The following is a 12,004-nucleotide window of genomic DNA, read 5'->3' as shown; positions in this document are numbered from 1 at the left end:
GGAGCTGGGACCGAAAGACGGGAGCTCACCCTGCCACGGGGATTCGAACCGCCGACCATACGATCGGCAAGTCCTAGGCACTGAGGTTTTACCCACAGCGCCACCCGCGTCCCAGAAGGGACTCTACCCAGAAGGAAACCAAAATGCCAAGAAAACAGCCATCGCTGAATCACAACCGCAAAGAAAAGGCCCGATGTGTTGAGGCGTTTGAGCCAGGCAGATTTGTGAACCAGCCAGCCTCATGCCCATCATACAAAAAGCTTAACAACATGCACAGTGCTTAACTCTAGCTACCAAACAAGGAACCAAGGCAGGCACAACAATTACAGTTAGTGCTAACTATGGTTTGTGGCCTTAAACGAACGCTCAAATGCACAGCAAAACTATAGCACAGGTTACTAAGCCCTCGAAGGCGGGCACATGGAGATATCAGCGAGAGACCGGCTTATCGCCTAAAAACCGTACGTACTGTGGTTTGCTGGAATGCTCAACCATGCAAACCATAGTTTGGAAGCCCATTGCAAACCACAGTTTCACAAACCAGGTTGGTGGGTGATCCTTTTAAGCGATGGTTTAGCTGGGCATTCAGACATGACACTTAACCATAGTTACAGAAAACAAGCCAGAGTTCGGCTGTTTCCAGTCCATCAGGTCATTATAAGAATTTTGTAACTAAAAAAATCATGGCTTGCTTTTAGGCGCCAGGAAAACCAGACATTTGGCCCTTAATTTGAAGGGTTCCTGGGTATGTCGGTGGCTTCTCTTTATAATTATTTGTCAAGGGGGTGGACCTGTCCTAACATATACAAGCATTTTAGACTTTCTTTTTATTCTTGTTATTACATTTGGCGTTAGCATCTCGTTTGTGCACTGCAAGACGCCTCGGGACACATTTGAGTGAAAAGCCATATATATATATATATATATATATATATATATATATTAAAATAAGAAATTCACTGGTATTTGTAAACTGCTCTGGAATCCTTTTCCAGCCAAAGAGAAGGCGAAAGAGGCATTATTTCTGCTGGAAGGCATTCCTGGAAGGCATTCCGGGTCAGACTTTAATGAATCTGTAAGGCGGAGACCCTAAGCAGATTTATTACAGAAACGAGCCCTACTGAGGTCAATGGGACTTACTTCTGGGTAAAAATGATTGCCCTTCAAGGCAACTCACCCGCACAAAACACCTCTGTCTGTATTTGGGATAATCAACCATTGGCCCGCCAGATGTGGTCGGACTACAACACCCATCAGCCTTGCCCATTGGCCATGCTTGCTGGGGCTGATGGGAGTTGGAGTTCACATTCCACACCCTGCTCTGCATCCAAGATGGCTGAATCTGGCATTGGGGCAAAGCAGAGGAGGCAGTTTTTGGGGTACGTAGGATCCTAATGATTAAAGACTTCATACGTCAAAATGAATATTGGGGCTTGAGGGATTTTATTTTGTAATTTAAACTGAGTTAAAATAATTCTTTTTACACACACGAAACCCCCGGAATTGGCGTGGGGTAGCATTTTCACCTGGCACTCTGATGAAGTGAGTGATTAGGAAGCAGGAAAGGGGCAGGGGGAAAACTGAAATTCTAAAAGGGCACAGGATCAGACCGGAAAAGGGGTCCTCTCCACGCACTCTCTGCATCTGGACAATTATAACGTGTTTCGCTTTAAAGCTTTTGGAAATTGAAAATAATTCTCCTTGATGAAAATTGTCTCTTAGAGTTTATTAGGGCTGAAGACTTGATAGACATGATTAATCAAGTAATTTATTAATCACAGATTAAAACGTGGGGTTTTAATCAGATTTTAATCAGAGCTGTCTGGGCAGGCATCTTTGGTTTGTAAGTCATCTATGACTACCCCTCGACTCAAGCAACGCATCTTAGATAAACTCCGAACCAATAAGGATCCACCGATAAATTGGCTTGTATCTATATTGCACAGTACGTGTGCTGCTGAAGCCTCCAGCAGTGATTGGCTGAGCTTCTGTGATGACACGGAATGCTTTCAGGTGCTCCAGGTTCTATGGGGACAAAGCTATTGGAATGTTTGTAGGTCTGATTTCTGTGAGGGAAGGGAAAACAAGGAGTTTGGCTGGAATTTAAGCCTCACAGCGAACTTTGGTCTGAGGATAAGGAAGATATTATGGACAGTAAAGAAGCCCAGGAACCCAGAGGTAAGGTGGATGAAGAAAAAGGTAAAAAACCCAAAACCGAACAGAACAGAACAGGAACACAGCGAGAAGTTGGGGGAAGAGAAAAAAGCTTCAGCAAAACAGAAGAGAAAATAGGGAACAAAGAAGGAGCTAACAAGAAGCGGTGAGAAGGGCTGAATTTCACAAATTGATATGAATTAACCACCCAGTTTCTAGTTGATTTTAATGGGACACATTTGACTGTGCACTGGTCATATTAATGATTAGCGCAAGGCCATTATCTTTATCAAAAAAGTTCTTAATTGGTTTGGATGTTCTCCTCCCTCTAAAGCACCTGGAAAATTATAGGTTGTCAGCTCCACTTTTAAAAAAATGTTAATTAAAAATATTTAAAATGAGGAGGAATATTTTAAGATATATATATATATATTAGCCACAAAGGTCTTGGAAGTTCTCTCTTTCTCCCCTCGCCCCCAATATACATTTTAATTTGTGCTAGCGTTACAGCAGGGGTAAAAGTAAACCGTTTCCCCCCTGAGCCCCACTAGAAGTGGGGTGCAAAAATTGAAACAGGAGCATCCTGAAAACAAAAATGTTTTTATATGGATCTTTAAGAAGGCAAACTCTGAAAACCACAACAAATTTCTTCAAAAATTAAGGTTCATAATTCCGGTTTTTTAACGCTTCATTCCTTCCGTCGATAAGGGCTGACTGTTTCTATGGAACCGTTTGTAGCCAAACCACGACCCAACAACCAAAAACATCCATCAAAACTACGTTGAGCAGCCAAGGTAGCTTCCAATGGCCTCCCATTCCACCAATCTGAACAAACCGTTCATTCATCCTCTCGCTATGGGTAGTTGGATAACCACCATACCCATCGTATGAGATGCCCCACCCAACATAAAATGCAAACATTTATCACGTCAGCAACCCCCTCTCCCAAAACTGCTGCCGGAGAACCTACAACTCCTATTCCTGAAGGTGCAGGAGAAGAAATTTCAAGTCTATACCTTGTCGGCCCACAAAGAAGGTTGGCTGAAGATCTTCCGAGCTCCTGGTCTTGACCTGCAGAAATCCGTTCAACGGTGGCAGATCGATACAGCTGAGAAAGAGAAAACAGACAGATAGATGGAAAGGAGCAGGAGAAAGGAAGATGTCTACCCGACCGAACGCCACTCGGTCTGCTCCGTCCCCCGTGCGCCATGTCTTCCGTGCCCGCCAAGGTCTCCGCCTGCCGCGACGAGGCTGTGCCCAGGCAGCAGGGATGGCAGCGACTTATCATTCTCCTCTGCTTCTCCGCCGTTTGCCGCAGTGCCAAGATCAGCGACTCTGTTCACGTGCCAGTGTGGGTGATGCCAGCCCCAACCGGCTTTGACTCGGTGCCAACTTCAGATGGTCACAGGTGTGCCAGTCTGAAAAGAGGGAGAGGGGCTGGGTGAGGAGAGACAGACAGAGAGAGGAAGAGGCGTTTAATACAGAACTGATCTGGGTGCCAATAATGCCCGCGGCACGATCTGGCAGCTGCCCTTCCTCTCCCCCAAACGGCACCCCCCAAGTTGCACCCACCCCCACACTTGCCCAGGCATTTATTTCCATCTCTGTCTCTCTTTCTCTCTCTCTCTCTCTGATCCCATTCTTGTGTCAATCCCGGTCTCTCATCCCAAATGCCCGCAGCTCCGCCCGGGTGCAACCTCAGATGCCCGTCACCAAAGCACCCACCCGGCTCCATCTCCTCTGCCTTCTTTCGGCTTCCTCCTGCCCCTTCCATGCCTCCCAACACCTCGCCACCTGCCAGCTGCTGCCAAACGGAGAGAGCGGAGCCGGGAGGCACGGTGCCAAGCACGCGAAAAGCGCCGTACACCCTCGCACACATCTCAGAGAGAAAGAGAGAGATTTGCACGCGGCGCGCCAGCCTCCACCCTGGTGCCAATCCGTTTGCTCTGGCCCTCTCTCTTGCCTCCCATCTCCCTGCGGGCACAGCCTTGCCAGCTGCTGCTTGCTGCCTTGCCTGGTCCTTCCCCCCCCCCACTCCCTTTCGCTGTCATCATGCACCAACCTGGCATCTCGCACTCAGCCTCCCCCCCCCACCCGCCCTACACACCAGCACCCCTGCCCGGTTGGCATTAAAGCTGGCGAGCGGAGCGAATGCCGCAGAGGGAAGGGAGGGTGGCAGGGCGGGCGGCTGCTCTGTGCCAGCTGTCATCGCCCCTCCCCCGTGCAGAATCGCTTCGGGTATCGGGCTGGCATATACCACCTCCTCTCCTTCCTCTCCACCCCCCCCACCACAACCTCCATCCTTCTGCCTCCCCCTTCCATCCCTGCGCTTATCGTTCGCTTTTTCGTCCTAGGCATCCCTTGCTTCTCTGCCCCCTTCCCCTCGTCGCTTGCTCTCCTTCGAAACCCTCGTCCTCCACACTCTCATCCTGTCCCCCCTCTTTTCCTATCACCCTTTCTGTTCCTCCCCTCTTTTTTTCTTTTTTCTTTCTCTCTCTCTCCATGCGGTGCCAGCCTCGTTCCAGCACCCATTTCCAGTTATGTCCTGTGGTGCAGGTGCCAGTCCGTTATGCCAACCCTGCTGGGGGGGGGGCAGCGGGAAGAGATACAAGGGTTTGTGCGTATGTGTGTGTTTGCATGACCAAGCCTGGCGTCCCTTCCGGAGAAGAGACGAAACACACACACACACACAAAACACCCCACTCCTTGGGCTTTCGTCGCGCCCACCCTATCCGCCGTTGAAAGTGGCACGGTGCCAGCCCAGGAACAACCATCTGTGCCCCCCGTCTGCAGCACCCCTCCCCCACCACCGCACTAATTGGCAGCTGAATTAATTAAATCCTGGTTGCTAATTAACATTCCGACGGTGCAATGGTGGGGGAGGAAGTGGAGGGGTTTGGAGGAAGGAATCTCCAGCGGGCATCGAGGCAGGGGGAAAAGTGGGCAAGGAAAGTCAAGGATTTGGGGGTGCCATTTAATGGGGGGGGGGCAGGAGGTGTTTTGCCTTTCCCCCCAAAAAAACCTGGGAGGAAAGTAGAGTGTTAGGAGGGAGCAAGGAAAGGACCTTGAAAAGGAGGGAAGCCAATAATCAGAAGTAATTATAAATTGTGTTGCAAACATTAAAAATAAATTACTTGGGGTTTGGTGTCCATAGATTTCAATGTAACCAATATTCCTCTTAGGGAAAGGTTTTTTTGGGGGGGGTGGGAGGCAAGGGCAAGATTATTGGCCAACTGGCAAAATATGAATGTTACGAATTAAATAACGAGAGATATTTGAAATGGCAAGGAGGGAAATGTTACACTAAAAGAGAATCAAAAGAGCTGAAACACACTTGCTCCCCACTGAAACCAGTCACAGCTGCAAATAAAAATCCCCAAAACTCCAAATTTACATCCCAGGATGAAAGCAAAAATTGGTTTGGTACCTTTTGTTTTTAAATGGTGGCGCTGAGGACAAACTGCCCATAAGCTAAAGTCAATCGCTTGCCAGCTCTGCAGATTTCACCAGTGGAGTTCAGCACATTTCATATTCTCCCCAACTAATATCATTGGGATCTGAATGGGCTTCCTTTAGACTGAACCTCCCCTTGAGTCTGTAGCTCTCTATCTGCCGCAGGGCCACAACTGCTTTCGATTGGGGATTCGAAGGTCAATTTTCCTTCATCAGGGCTAGAAACACCCCCCCCCCTTTTTTTAAAACATTGGACTCCAGAAATTTGATCAAATTCTTGTGGTCCAGTTCTATGAGATGGGAATGTATGGGCTATATCCAACTAAACTGGACTCAAGAGTAGACTCCCTGTAATTAACTGAGTCATGTCCATTCATTCCAAAGGATCGCAAATGTTGGAAACAGCCCCAGATTTCAGTTCAAACGCTGCTAGAACTTGCCTGGCCGGAAAGAACTTTCTTGTTGGTATTTCAATGCCTTTTGAAGACTTAGTTGTTACAGCAGCTGTTCCATACATTTGATTCGTTGGGTTCTGGGTTTTATCTGCTGTTCTGTCTTGCTTTTCGATTTCTTCTGTTTCTTTTCTTTCTTTAATGTTTTCCGTCATTCCGAGACGGGAAGCAGAGCTGCTCTATCCTCTGAGACCAGTGATGTTGGGTTCTCCTCACCAGCTGGTTGTTAGAAGTGTGAGCAAAGCCACTTAAATAACGCAGGCAGTATCCAGAGAGAAATGAAATCCTGATAATGATTTCCTGAGGAAAACTGCATAATTGGAGGAGAAACAAAAGAAGTTTTGTTTTTCTGACTTCAGGCCTTGTACACAGCTGAGAGACATTCAGCTAAGCATACAGAGGTAGGGCTCCCTCAGAACTACACAGCCAATCAGAGCACGTGCCACTTACTAGAGATCGTGCCACGCTGCCTGCTTGCTAAGCACCCCCTCTTCGCTAGCTGACTTGCCGATAACAAAATTAACCCTTACGTTACAAACTGAATGATCCCTGCTGCGACATTTCCAATAAAAAGGAATTTGTAACTAAGAACTAGTCTTGGTTTGCTTTTTTCCTGTTCTTCTTCCCTTCCCCTTTTATGCAATGTCTTTTAAAGATCGCAAGCCTGGGGGCAGGGGCTGTCGTATTACTGATCTTTATAAATCAACCTGGGGGCCATTTTTTGGGCGAAGAACAGAGTTAAAAACGCTTCAAATAACAAGTGTTTGGATTCACTATGGTTTACTTTGTAGAGGAGACGCAGCTTCTCTATAAGCCACGATTCAAACAAACCACAGTTAAGATTAACCATTGTTCGGATGACATGGGGTGGTCTAAGGTTTCTCTGAACGTCAAAACACCTTCCCCCAAGCTCTAGACATTTTGGAGTACCATTCCCATCAGCCCCGGTAGTTGGGACAGATGGGAGTTCTATTCCCAACCAACTGGAGGGCACCAGGTTGGGGAAGATTGCACTAAATTACGGTTTAGTGTTATGTCCACAGTGGGCTAGGTTGGCAAAGATGCCTATCACGCAGCAAGGATTCTGCCATTCGAGAAAGCCCCGCACCCAAGTAAGAGTTCCTCTAGTCAGTGGCATCATAGAATTGTACAGTTGGAAAGGGTTCCAGGGGTCATCCAGCCCACCCCCATGGGATGGAGGAATCACAGCGTTCATCTTAAGATCACATTATGCAGAGCGCCTCTATCCTAAGCAGCCCTTTCCACGGATACTACTTAACATTTCTGTGTGGTCCAGAGCCAAGGAAATTCAGCCAAGATGCAGCATACTTGACCATTACAGGACATGGGTTCGGTTTACCCCTCCTTAAACACCAAATCCCACAAAATCACCAGGAGCTGCAAGCAACCCAAGACATTAGATCCATTACCAATGTTAGGCCAAAAAAAAAGGGGGGGGTCTATTTATGCATCCTAGCAGCACAAAAAGCACAATTTTTATTACTTAAACAAGGCAAGATGGCACAATATGGAGAGTCTCACAGTATGAAATATTGTTCTTCTTCCACCATTCCGACTTCCCCCTATTTATCCCCGAGTCGTATTGTAATAAATCTCTCGCAGTGGAGATGGATGCCCGAGTTGTTTTATTTTTCACGCTGATGGTGCTTTAAGTATTGCGACGATACGTGCTTTCATATAAAAAGCAGGGGTCGCACCGTAGGCACATCTGGGATTTTTGAGCAAGGGCTGCGGGCACCGACCCCGGTGGGTCTCTTTTATTCTCCAGATTGTACTGTATTACGCACTTCGCTTTCCCAAGGGATCTGGGTAAGAGAGTTAGCCAGAGCCTCAAAAAGCACAGAGAGATGTAATAGGAAGTGGAGAAAGAGTGTCACTTTTCCAACTTCCTCCTTCAAGTCAAGTCAGGGGGAAATTAACCATTCCCAACACCTGATGCCCAAGGAGACTTAGCTTAGAGGTTTCACTGGCGCCAGGCTAAGATTTCAAGAGTGCCACGTTGGCAACCCATGATTATACCATGGATTTGATTTATTTTATTTTATTTTATTTTATTTTATTTTATTTTATTTTATTTTATTTTATTTTATATAACTAACTAACTAACTAACTAACTAACTAACTAACTAACTAACCCGCCCATATGGGTGGGTTTCCCCAGCCATTCCGGGTGGCTCCCAACAGAATATTTTAAAAATGATAAAACATCAAACATTAAAAACTTCCCTAAACAGAGCTGCCTTCAGATGCCTTCTAAAAGTCAGATAGTTGTTTATTTCCTTGACATCTGGTGGGAGGGCGTTCCACAGGGTGGGCGCCACCACCAAGAAGGCCCTCTGCCTGGTTCCCTGTAACCTCACTTCTCACAGGGAGGGAACCGCCACAACACCCTCAGAGCTGGACCTCAGCGTCCAGGCTGAACGATGGGGGTGGAGACACTCCTTCAGGTATATTGGGCCGAGGCCGTTTAGGGCTTTAAAGATTGACACCAACACTTTGAATTGTGCTCGGAAATATAATATAATATATAAATGAAATATAAAAGCCTCCAGGCATGTTCTCTACGTTGCCCATTGTTGTTCAACGTCTTTATAAGTGACTTGGATGAAGGAATTGAGGGGATGCTCACATCAAATTTGCAGAGGCACCAAACTGTGGAGGGGTAGCTAATGCCGCGGAAGATAGAATCAGGATTCAAGATGACCGTAACAGATTGGAAAACTGGGCCCAAACTAACAGAAATGAGTTTCAATAGGGACACATGTAAGGGACGCAGGTGGCGCTGTGGGTTAAAGCCTCAGCGCCTAGGGCTTGCCGATCGAAAGGTCGGCGGTTCGAATCCCTGCGGCGGGGTGCGCTCCCGCTGCTCGGTCCCAGCGCCTGCCAACCTAGCAGTTCGAAAGCACCTCCGGGTGCAAGTAGATAAATAGGGACCGCTTACCAGCGGGAAGGTAAACGGCGTTTCCGTGTGCGGCTCTGGCTCGCCAGAGCAGCGATGTCACGCTGGCCACGTGACCCGGAAGTGTCTCCGGACAGCGCTGGCCCCTGGCCTCTTAAGTGAGATGGGCGCACAACCCCAGAGTCTGTCAAGACTGGCCCGTACGGGCAGGGGTACCTTTACCTTTACCTTTTTAAGGTTCTGCACTTGGGCAGGGCGAACCCACTGCATAAATATAAGATGGGGGACACCTGGCTGGCCAATAGTGCATGTGCAAAGGATCTAGGAGTCTTAGTGAACCACAAACTTCACACGAGCCAACAGTGTGATGCTGCGGCAAAACAGCAGATACTATTCTAGGCTGCATCAACAGAAGTATAGAAGGGAAGTCATAGCACCATTTCATTTTATTCTGTCTGGTTCAGACTGGGAGTACTGTGTCCAGTTCTGGGCGGCACAATTAAAGGAGGATATTGACAAGCTGGAATAATGTGCAGAGGAGGGCGACCAAGATGATCAAAGGCCTGGAAACCGAGCCTGATGAGGAAGGGTTGAGGGAACTGCGTAGGTTTAGCCTGGTAAAGAGAAGACTGAGAGGAGATATGATAGCCATCTTCAAATATCTCAGGGGCTATCACATGGAGGATGGAACAAGCTTGTACAGTGGTGCCTCGCAAGACGAAAAGAATCCGTTCCGCGATTCTCTTCGTCTAGCGGTTTTTTCGTCTTGCGAAGCAAGCCCATTGACGGCTTAGCGGATTAGCGCTATTAGCGGCTTAGCTAAAGGGGGGGGGAAGTCAGAAAAACTCGCAAGACATTTCGTCTTGCGAAGCAAGCCCATAGGGAAATTTGTTTTGCGAAGCGCCTCCAAAACGGAAAACCCTTTCGTCTAGCGGGTTTTTCGTCTTGCGATGCATTCGTCTTGCGGGGCACCACTGTATTCTCCTGCTCTGGGTGGTAGGAACTGAACCATCGCCTTCAAGTTACAAGAAAGGAAATTCTGACTTCAGGAAGAACTTTATGGCAGTGGAGCAGTCTCCCTCGGAAGATCATGGACTCTCCTTCCCTGGAGGTTTTTAAGCAGAGGTTGGATGCTCATAGATGCAGTTGTGATTCCTGCATTTCAGGGGATTAGATGATCCTCTGGGTCCTCTTACAATTCTATCAAACCATGCCGAGCCAAACCCTCTACTAACTAGTCTTTCCCGGCTGGAATATGAACTCTGTGCCCCTCTTGCCAAGATGGAGAATGGAGGCACACGTTGAATTTGTGTAAAAACCCACTTCCCGTACAAAGCGGGGGGTGGGGGGTGGCAATTGCTGCTCAACCTCTGGCCCCACCCACCAAATATCCCCCCATTTCTGTCCTATAGAATAGCAACCATTGCAGAATAAAACTGCAAAATAAAACGGCCAGCCAATTTACCTAACTTCCGTAACTTCCGCAGGCCCCATCATTCAGAATTTTGCGTTTTTAAGTTCAAGCTCGGAGGACGACCCAGTGCAAGCACACCGAGTGATATATCTGATCTCCCCCTGACACGGCTGCGGACAGGCCGAGAGGGCTCATCATGGCCAATTGCCCAGAGACAAGTTAAATGTGGCCGCTGAGCTAAGAGCCATGGCCTTTGGGGCAGGCTTACGGTGCTATTAACTTACCACTGCGGGCATGTCATGGCAGCCGAGCGACAGGAACAAAGCAGACCGAGCCCGGAGAGAAAATAAACCAATAATTCTTTACAGGGGGAAGAGAAGTAAACACAAGAGGATTGTCTTTCTGCAAAGAGGACACCTGCAAAACTGTTCCCCCCCCCCCTCTGACTTTTAGGGACGCAGTAGCTTCCCCAGGCCCCTTGCTGCTCCTGGACTCCATCTTGGTTTCCCAGAACACCCTCCGCCATTGCAGAATATCGCATGGGGCTTCCTAAGATTAACCAAAATGGCAGCTGGCATCAGCGAAGGGCTGAGGGGAAGCAGCAGAAAGTCTCTCTCTCACACACGAACTCAGACCCTCAAGTTTTGCCACTCCAAATAGACTGTTCCTCGTGGGAACAGACCCCCACGAGAGGTGGTGGGCTCGAGGTTTCTAAGCAGAGGTTGGGTGGCCATCTGCCAGGGTCGCTTTAGCCAAGATCCCTGCATTGCCGGGGGTTGGACTAGATGACCCCGGGCCCCTTCCAGCTTGAAGATTCTCTTTTTTATAGTGTGCAAACGATGGCATTAAAGGAATGGCTGAGGCCATTGTCAGAAGGAATGGTTTTTGGTGGGTAAATAGCGGTGTGGAGTTTAGGGTGCTGGTCTGGGGGAGAAACCTGTGGCCTTCCAACTTGCTGTTGAACCCCCATCTCTCAAAATTTGCGATTCCCAAAAACCAGCAGGCAAGAGACACGCAGCTGTACACAGTCTTATTCTCTGAGTCAAGGGTAGGCAAACTAAGGCCCGGGGGCCGGATCCGGCCCAATCGCCTTCTAAATCCAGCCCGCAAACGGTACGGGAATGAGCGTTTTTTTACATGAGTAGAATGTGTCCTTTTATTTAAAACGCATCTCTGGGTTATTTGTGGGGCATAGGAATTCATTCATTTCCCACCAAAAATATATATATTCCGGCCCCCCACAAGGTCTGAGGGGCAGTGGATCGGCCCCCTGCTGAAAAAGTTTGCTGACCCCTGCTCTGAGTCAACGAGTCCACGATCTGCAGATTCCCCCCTGCATGGACCAGACAGAGAAACGCCAAGTTCAAATCTCGCCTCGGTCACGGAGCTCAGCCCGGCCTAGTCACAATCTCCTCAGCCTAGTCTACACCGCAGGGTTGTTGCGAGGATAACGGGGGTTTGCAGATGGGGGGAAACGGCGGAATGAAAACGTCTTTACAGCACGACTCGACGCACGTCAACTCGGAAGTAAAGCCCGCTGAATATGACTGCCAGGGCGGGTAAAACGCAAAAAGTGTTTTTAGCAATGTGCAATTGCTTTATAGATGTTGC

At 48.3% G+C, this 12,004-nt stretch overlaps 1 long non-coding RNA gene across 1 annotated transcript in view; it reads right to left on the bottom strand.

Annotated features, from left to right (window-relative positions):
• LOC307202367 overlaps positions 1-4,220 on the bottom strand; it is a 40,176-nt gene extending 35,956 nt beyond the window's left edge. Inside the window, exon 1 of the long non-coding RNA XR_013832855.1 lies at positions 3,171-4,220. This is a non-coding gene — a long non-coding RNA (uncharacterized lncRNA). The remainder of the gene's footprint in view (positions 1-3,170) is intronic.
• Between the last annotated feature and the right edge of the window lie 7,784 nt (positions 4,221-12,004).

Source organism: Podarcis cretensis, assembly GCF_951804945.1.
Source record: "Podarcis cretensis genome assembly, chromosome: 13".
NCBI classification, from domain to species: domain Eukaryota; kingdom Metazoa; phylum Chordata; class Lepidosauria; order Squamata; family Lacertidae; genus Podarcis; species Podarcis cretensis.
Note: the sequence above shows the minus strand (reverse complement) of the source record. Positions and strands in the feature narration are given on the sequence as shown.